Source organism: Palaemon carinicauda, chromosome 35, assembly GCF_036898095.1.
Source record: "Palaemon carinicauda isolate YSFRI2023 chromosome 35, ASM3689809v2, whole genome shotgun sequence".
Taxonomy (NCBI): domain Eukaryota; kingdom Metazoa; phylum Arthropoda; class Malacostraca; order Decapoda; family Palaemonidae; genus Palaemon; species Palaemon carinicauda.
In genome coordinates, this window is record NC_090759.1 from 19,574,178 (window position 1) to 19,583,485 (window position 9,308).

Here is a 9,308-nt window from a genome sequence, read left to right on the forward strand (position 1 = left end):
TGTAGACCAATTTCAAACTTCAGAAATAGAATCCAGCCCCTGTTAGCGGAGTTTATCTGAGGTATAAACTTAGATGCCTCAAAATTCTCAGGATGTAACAGTGATGATCCTTCATACTGTATGCTATTAAAGAAAAATTGAAAATGAGCGAAACGATGAAGAAACTTCTGATTATCGATCTAACCACTTGTTACGCAAAAAAAAAAAAAAAAAAAAAAAAAAAAAAAAAAAAAAAAAAAAAAAAAAAAAAAAAAAAAACACCTTACAACTACAACAGGACTCACGAAAGCAGAGCCAGTAATCATTGCCACACCCAGGGTTGAGTCACTGCCGTCTCAATATAGAGCCTTACCCATGCATGGACACACATAAGAACGCACGAATGCCACACCACTCGTAAATATCTATATCCATTTTCTGTGGACTGTACATGGGATAGAAATTGATGATAGTCGGTCAGAAGAAGGCTTCTGTGTCCCACCATGATAACCAGCATCAGTTACGACTACTACACTACGAGCCATATTTCGATAAACTCACTGACAATAAAAAAGAAAAAAAGTGAGGTGAGGTAATACGTTAAGGGAGAAGGACCCTTCGATAAAGGAAGGCCCGGGATGGGTCATCCCCCCCCCCCCCTCCCAATGCTGCTGCGATGGTCTACGAGAGAGGGGTGAAGCCAGTGATTGGGGCTCCGTCCCCAAACAGGGAATTTAAAAGATATTAGGCCACATTGGTAAAGTATTTTTGTTAAGTCTTATGCAATTCTTTCTTTGTAGGTAGTAGGTTGGCCAGGGCACCAGTCAGCCATTGAGTTACTACCACTAGAGATTTATTGGACCCTAAGACTGGCCATACAGGACTATATTGGATCCCTCTCTTTGGTTACGGCTCATTTTTTCTTTGCCTACACATACATTGAATTGTCTGGATAGTTCTTTACACTTCTCTGTCCTCATACACCTGACAACACTGAGGTTACTAAACAATTCTTCTTCGCTCAATTGGGGTCACCGTTAACTACTGCACTGCAATTGTTCAGTGGTCACTTTCCTCTTGGTAAGGGTAAAAGAGACTCTTTAGCAATGGTAAGCAGCTATTCTAAGAGAAGGACACTCCGAAGTCAAACCGTTGTTTTCCATTCTTGAGTAGTGCCATAGCCTTTGTAACATGGCCTTCCACTGTCTTGGGTTAGAGTTTTCTTGCTTGGGGATGTATTCGGCCACGCTATTCTATCTTGCTTCTATTCCTCTGTTTTTGAAGTTTTTATAGTTCATATATGAAAGAAATAATTTAATAGTTTATTTCTTGTTTCCTTTCCTCATTGGGCTATTTTCCTTGTTGGAGCCCTTCGGCTAATAGCATCCTGCTTCTCCAACCAGAGTTGCTACTATCAGTCACAATTATATACAATCCTGGCTATCTAATGACTGCAAACTTTATTTCGTGCATCAAACCTCAATTCTCAAACCGTTAACGTAAGCCCCACCCACACTGAAAAAAGAAAAAAAAAATACCAAGAACTTGCATTCATTTTCAAACCTATTGTATTACTGATTAGAATGCCAGACAATGCAAAGGGGATACAGCACTCCTCGAAATACAAGTAACAAGTAATATCTAGGCTACATTTTCAATATTATCGCAATAAGTGGCTTTATAGGTATAAAGAACTCAATGTAAATGTCATGTGTTTATTCGGTTATAACTACAGTAGGAGGGAGCCCCTATCTAGACTACATGCAGCCAAATTGACAGCCTAGGCCTACATTCCATCCATCCTCCAGATTGATGAAAACGTTTTTGATCATGCTGTAGACCTATGCATAAAACAATGCATAAAGATGAATGTTCTAAATAATTCACACATTAACTCATCGAGTAATGCTAATTTAAGTTCATTGTTATTTAAACTGTTGCACATTTTATCCTTGCTCATAAATAAACTAATTTGAATAGGCACTCGGAACAGCACATACCTTTGCCTATACTATATGGTGTATCACAAGATAGACAATTCAATTATGTACATTTTGGCACCAGCTTGACGCAAATTAGATGAACATTGACCACGATATAGCAAAAAGACATTTTGAACCTTTTCGTGACCTTGACCTTTGACCCCAGCATTCCCAAAACTTAATCAAAACCTAATCATCCCACCAACTTTCATGAGATTCGGTCAAATAGTTGTAGAATTATGCGAATCACATACAAACGTAGGTAAATAGATACACGCCTATCAAAACATAACCTTCGCAACAAAGATGGCGAAAGTCATAAATGAAAATTTCAGAGACAATGTTAATCCCGACGTATTTACCTTTGTTGTCTATTTACAACGGGACTTCCTTAGCCAGAAGAATAGAATTTTTTCGCGTTACGAAGTATAGCGAAAAATAATTGTTCTAACGTCATGTAAGTAGATCTTAAGTGTCTTGTTACTCAAGTTCAGTTGTTATGTAGGCAGTGGCCAATGAGAATTTAGTGTTGGGTGAAACGTATTCGATGTTTGAAGAGGTATTTAGCAAGTGGTCACTTTCTAGCGCACGCTAGCCCGAGCAAGTCGAATTTATTAGCCAGGACGCCAGGCAGGGTCAAATACAGCTTCAGATGTGAATAGTATTTTCACGCTAGCAATCAGAATGCTGAAACCATTCCAAGAAGTGATGGACAATCTATTATCCGATTTCCAGCAGAATATTCAACAAGTATCCGCACCTCATTAAAGTATGATGGAAAACCATTTGAATGAGCATCGCGTTATTTTGAGAAGGCTGATACGAAAATGTTAGCATTAGATGCGATTGTTTATCAACTTGGAGGACAAGGAACATCTAAAACTGCTGCAGAAACGAGTTAGTACACAAAGAGCAGCATCGCCGAAAGTGTCAAGCTAGTTAAAGATCGAGGGAAAGTGTGGATTCATATCAACTTTGATGGAAGAGGTCTCGAGCTATATAAGGCCGAGAGTTCACATTGGAGCCGGGAATGTACCAAGAAAGACGTCGAAAAGATAAGTGAAAATATAGCTGTTTTTATTTTGTATACTTAGCAGTTGGTACAAGGAAATTGGAACATTGTGTTTATTTTATTTTGTTGTTTTTAATCGCCTGTTGGTTGTTGTTATTCACAATACATTGAACAGAATTAGATTGGGTCCGGTAAGATAGTCATTGACGTCTAAAAGGGCAATCGCAAAATTCCATTTCAAAACCGTTACTGTGAATGTTGGATTGGGTAACAATAGGTCAGAAAGGGACGAATCAGAATTTATTGAAAGAGAATGGGTGACACTGGTATCAGAGAAACTAAGAAATAATTTCCTTTGACTGTGACCAAGAATGGAAATGGTAAGCAAAGGCTGGTTTTTTATTACAAACTTTTTAAGGATTTAATCAGTCTACAGTCTGCTTATCGCATAGAAATCTATTAAAACGTTGCCAATATCTTTCTCATTGGGGAAAATTTTAAAAAGTTTTTATAATGGATTATCTTTAGATATTTTTATAAGCGGCGGGTACATCTTTACTAAAGTTCTTAAGTCTGTTAGATATTGGAGATCTAAGGAAGTGAAGATTGAAGTATTTTTAGATGATGGCATAGCTGCATATGGTTGTTTTGAAGAGGCATTGGATGCTAGTTATTTACTTTAAAAGCTTCAAGATTTGGATTTATTTACAAGAAAGTATAATTGGTTTTCAGACTCTAAATTGTATTTGGAAAGGTTCACAGAGGACGAATACTGAAGGCAAATTTCGTAACTACAGTATTAGAATAAACTATGTCGTTAAAGACCTTGTTTAGATGCCAAACCTTCTGAATTAACAAAAACTTTTTTTAACGAATATCTTTTGGACAATTGTCTGTTACATAATTTCCACGAAATTTGTCGTGAGAGGTATTGTAAAAATGAAAACGGTAAAGTATTTCTGTATTTTTACATATTGAGCAAAGCTAGTTGAGAACTTAATGGAGAAATATCAGATGCTCTACTTGAGATCACGTTTTGACGCAGAAATTCATTCTTTTTATTTTGGTCGTTACTTTAACTATATACTTGCATCAGACTTATTTAACCTATTACTTCATTGTGATGCCTAAGATGTAGGCAGTTTATCACTATATTGTGACGCTTAAGATGTAGGCAGTTTATCACTATATTGTGACGCCTCAGATGTAGGCAGTTTATCACTATATTGTGACGCCTAAGGTGTAGGCAGTTATCACTATATTGTGACGCCTAAGGTGTAGGCAGTTTTATCACTATATTGTGACGCCTCGGATGTAGGCAGCTTAGCACTATATTGTGATGCCTCAGATGTAGGCAGTTTTAGCACTATATTGTGACGCCTCAGATGTAGGCAGTTTAGCGCTATATTGTGACGCCTCAGATGTAGGCAGTTTATCACTATATTGTGACGCCTAAGATGTAGGTACTTTATCACTATATTGTGACGCCTCGGATGTAGGCAGCTTAACACTATATTGTGATGCCTCAGATGTAGGCAGTTTAGCACTATATTGTGACGCCTCAGATGTAGGCAGTTTAGCACTATATTGTGACGCCTAAGATGTAGGCAGATTATTACTATATCGTGACGCATCAGATGTAGGCAATTCATCACATTGCGAAGCCTCGGTTGTAGGCAATCTTATCAATATATTGCGACGCCTCATAGGAAATTTACCGCTATATTGCGACGCTTCAGACACAGGAAATTTACCGCTATATTGTGACTCCTCAGATTTAATAGTTATATTGTGACGCCTCTGGTGTTGGGAAATTTATAAGTTGTGACACCTCAGTAGTAGGTTTGGAGTAATTTTGAAGTTTTTAGCGATGAATACAGCGATTTTTTTTGTTTTTATCATGAAAAGTGTGGTTGGAAACTGGACAGCAAATGAATCTTAAAAATTAAACATGAAGGAGCAGGAGGCAGTCGACAGAATTATGTAAAGTACTTTGACAATGTTTGAACGTTGTTTCAGATAACAAAAATTTTTGATTTTAATGAAAGTAGGTAGCAAAAAGCCAGATTTAGAAATCATAGAAAACCAAAGAATTTAAACTTGTACTGAATACACTGTTCAGGTCATCAATGTATGTTAGCCCAGAAAGAGTACAAAAGAGGGGATTTTTTGAAGTGTTGTCAACTAACATGGATGAATGGTCAATTCTTGCTTACATTTTTCAGTGTTATGGACTTGTGAGAGTTATTCATTCTTTCGACTGTTTTGCCACTTTTAAAAATATGTTGAGGTTTTTAATCTCTAATATTGGGTGTCCCGGTACAGAGGGAATTGATGTTTTAACTTGAGGTTTGGTGCTTTATACCAAAGGTTATTAATAAAATGAGAGGTAAAAATTCTTCACTTAAGTAGAATATTCCAGAGTGAAAGTCCTCTCCATCTTGACTTTTGATATTATCGAGGGAAACTTTATTGTTGAACTTTGAGTGTTTACGTAACAAAAGGTTTATTACACACAGCAGATAAAAAAAAAAAGAAAAAAAGGGAAAATTTTCGCTGAAATTTAACTTTGATATAGAAGGTAAAGTTTTTTTGGAATTATAAGCATATATGTACAATGTTTTATTTTTGGAATCTGCTTTCCAGGATCGTGAATGCAATGAAATGCCAGCAGTCGTCTTTGACGGTGGCATCTGATTTGGACAGGAAATTGGGGGACCTCAGTTGTCATGGGCATCTTCTATCATCGGTGAATGACAGCACCGACAAGGCCTACAAACTTGTCTTTCAACAAAGAGAAACTTACAATAATGGTCACGAGCAAAGCGAAATGCCATTGTATGTTGCTTTATTATCACGCTTTTATTAGATTCCGGTGCTTTAGTAATCTCCAGTGATCAATCTATTTATGCCATAACGCGCATGCATGAAATGAGGGGGTTACATAGATACAACGGAAAATTCACTTGTTAAATCTTTGTAAGCACCTGTGAAACATTAAGCTGGTAGATCGGTGCATACATAGGATCTTTTTGATAATCAGGTGTTGGCAGAATCTGCGCGGTTTATATTTTCCTATATTGAAAAACTTCTTTAATATTTTGATAGATCATTAAAGTTTTCTTATCTGAGATTTGGGGAATTAAGTTTATTGTAATTTGAAGATTTCTTAGTTGAACAGAAAAAAAAAAAAGAAAAATCACCAATACTGTGAAGTTTTTGATATCGGAAGTTGTCACAAATGCTTTTCCATATTTGATGTATTTTGCATGATACAGAGGAAGCTGGAATGATTTTGTCCTTTGATCGATTTATCTTTAAGAAGTTTTTAAAAAGCTCCTGTAATGTAACCAAACAGAATTTTTTGTTAAACTGTGGCTACAAGTTCAAACATTGCAAACGATAACGTCAATGATAGGTGTCTTCATAGACATGAGTGTTGGTATCTGTTTCAAGTAAACATGTTTGTCAAAGGCTTCAAGAGGTTAAATGCGTAAATCATTCAATCGGAACATTTATTTCTTTCTCTCCATTTCTTTCCTTCTCTCCCTTTCTTTGGTATTATCTAGGGTCAACCGGCACGGTGCGCTATAATGCAATTTAGTGTTTTATTATGTTTATACCTGTAGAGAATGCGAAGTGAAGTGAGGACTAGAATTTTTTCGCGTTACGAAGTATAGCGAAAAATAATTGTCCTAACGTCATGTAAGTAGATCTTAAGTGTCTTTTTACTTAAGTTGAGTTGTTATGTAGGCAGTGGCCAATGAGAATTTAGTGTTGGGTGAAACGTATTCGATGTTTGAAGAGGTATTTAGCAAGTGGTCACTTTCTAGCGCACGCTAGCCCGAGCAAGTCGAATTTATTATTAATATTATTATCATTATTATTTATTAGTAGTACAAGAGTGAGGTCCCACCACTCAAATTTGGCTTACTCTGCATTATTGCCGTGGATACACAGGTTTCCATAGTTTTTTCAAAACTTGAGATTTTGTTTTTTATCTATGGTTTTTTCCTGGGGCGGCAGAGGAGGCTTATATGTTAATTTGAAAGTTTGTTCATTTTGTTTTAAATATGCACTGCTATATCAGTACAGAAGTTTGTAGAAGTTATTAGAATATGTGATGTTACATCTATATTGTTTTATAAAAGTATGATCCATTGGAAAAAATAAACCTGGCGTCAACCGGCACGGTGCGCTATAATGTTCTAGGGTCAACCGGCACGGTGCGCTATAATGCAATTTAGTGTTTTATTATGATTATACCTGTAGAGAATGCGAAGTGAAGTGAGGACCAATATATCATTCACTGGCACAGAACGTGACCGGCATCCGTTATCTTCATGAATGGTCTCGTCAAGATCTGAATATCAAAACATAAGAGATGTTTTACCGCAGGAAGTTTAAGTATACGTGCACAGGAGTTGGAGGTTAGAGAGAGAGAGAGAGAGAGAGAGAGAGAGAGAGGAGAGAGAGAGAGGAGAGAGAGGAGAGGAGAGAGAGAGAATTTCAGTCACATCTTGACAGGTGCGCTTGACCTTTGAAATTTGTCACGGATGTCATGTGTCCCAATTTCAAAATGAATTTAACCACCATTATCACGAATGGATATTTTAATCAACAGATCAGTTTTCTGATTATGGGTCGGTCTACATGCGACAGACTTCAGAAATCTCCCCTATTTAATGAAAAAAAAAACAAGTGTTTGGCTATATATATATATATATATATATATATATATATATTATATATATATATATATATATATATGTATATATATATATATATATATATATATATATGTGTGTGTGTGTGTGTGTGTGTGTGTGGGTTCTTTCTGTATATTACTGTCTCTCTGAACTACAACTATAAAAACAATAATCTCCCACAAATTACCCAAACAAGCGTCATTACTATTACTATTAGAATAGGCACTCGAGACAAGCTACAACTATACTTGGAAAAGCAAGATGCTATAAGCCCAAGGGTTCCAACAAGGAAAAGTAGCCCAACGAGGAAAGGAAAAAAAGAAAAAAGTAAACTGCAAGAGAGGTAACAAACAATCTAAATAAAATAGCTTAAGAACAGTAACAGCATTAAATTAGTTATTTCATATATAAAACAATAAAAGCTTAAAAACTCAAGAGAAAGAGAAAAAAGATAGAATAGTGTGCCAGAGTGTACCCTCAAGCAAGAGAACTTTAACCTCAATACAGTGGAAGGCCCTGGTACAGAAGCTATGGCACTACCAAGAATAGAGAACAATGGTTTGATTTTGGAATGTCCTTCATCTAGAAGAGCTGCTTACCGTAGCTAAAGTCTCTCTTCTACCCTTACCAAGAGGAAATTAGCCACTGATCAATCAAAGTCCACAGGACCACAAGTTAACCCGTTGAGCGAAGAAGAGTTCTTTGGTCATCTCGGTGTTGTCATGTGTATGAGGACAGAGAAGTGTAAAGAATAAGCAGACTCTTCGGTAAATGTGTAGGCAACCCGGAAAAAAATGAGCTGTAACCAGAAAGAGGTGTCCAATGTAGTATTTTCTGGAATTCAAAGGACCCAATAACTCTTTAGTAGTAGTATCTCAACGGATGGCTGGTGCCCTGGCCAACCTGCTACCTTCCTAGGAAAGGGGGAGGAGTGACAAGGGTTATAGTTATACCTCTCTGTGTATTCGTGTGCGTGTGTGGATATCCACGGTTGAGATACCTTGACCGTGGAGGATATCTATCTTAATATTTATCCTACATTCTTGGCAGGTCGCATACACTAGTATCATAAGCTTAATAATTGACTGAAAGTAACGATTTCATGATTTCCGCTAACCACATGATTTGCCACACCGTTGTTTTCACTACAAACATCACAGCGCCTAATTTTTAGTTTCCGTTTTCCCATCCTCTTCGTAAATGCCACCTTCGACAAGTGGGTGTATTCTAATCGCCTCATAATCTCCACTGGTTGCATAAGCAAAGTTTCATTGTCAAGTAGACCGTATCATCAATTGCAATATCTTGAACGTCCCTTACGAGGGGAGGAAAATAGAAGACGAAACCCCGGCCCACTGGAACCTCCAGCAGTACAGTAGGTAAGGGGAGATAGGCGGGAAGCATTTCCCAGAAGGGTGCTCATATAGTTAAGAGCTTTCCTCGCCTTGCTTCTGAACTTCTTAGTTATTTTACTTGAAGTTTGTGAAGACTTTATTACCACCAGGTTCGTTTCCTAGACGTTATCTTCAAAATGTTCACTTCTCATTATAGGCGATATCTTCAATATTGCTTCATCTAATAAATGATGTTTTTTTCGTGAAATTGTCACTTCATACTTTTGCAACG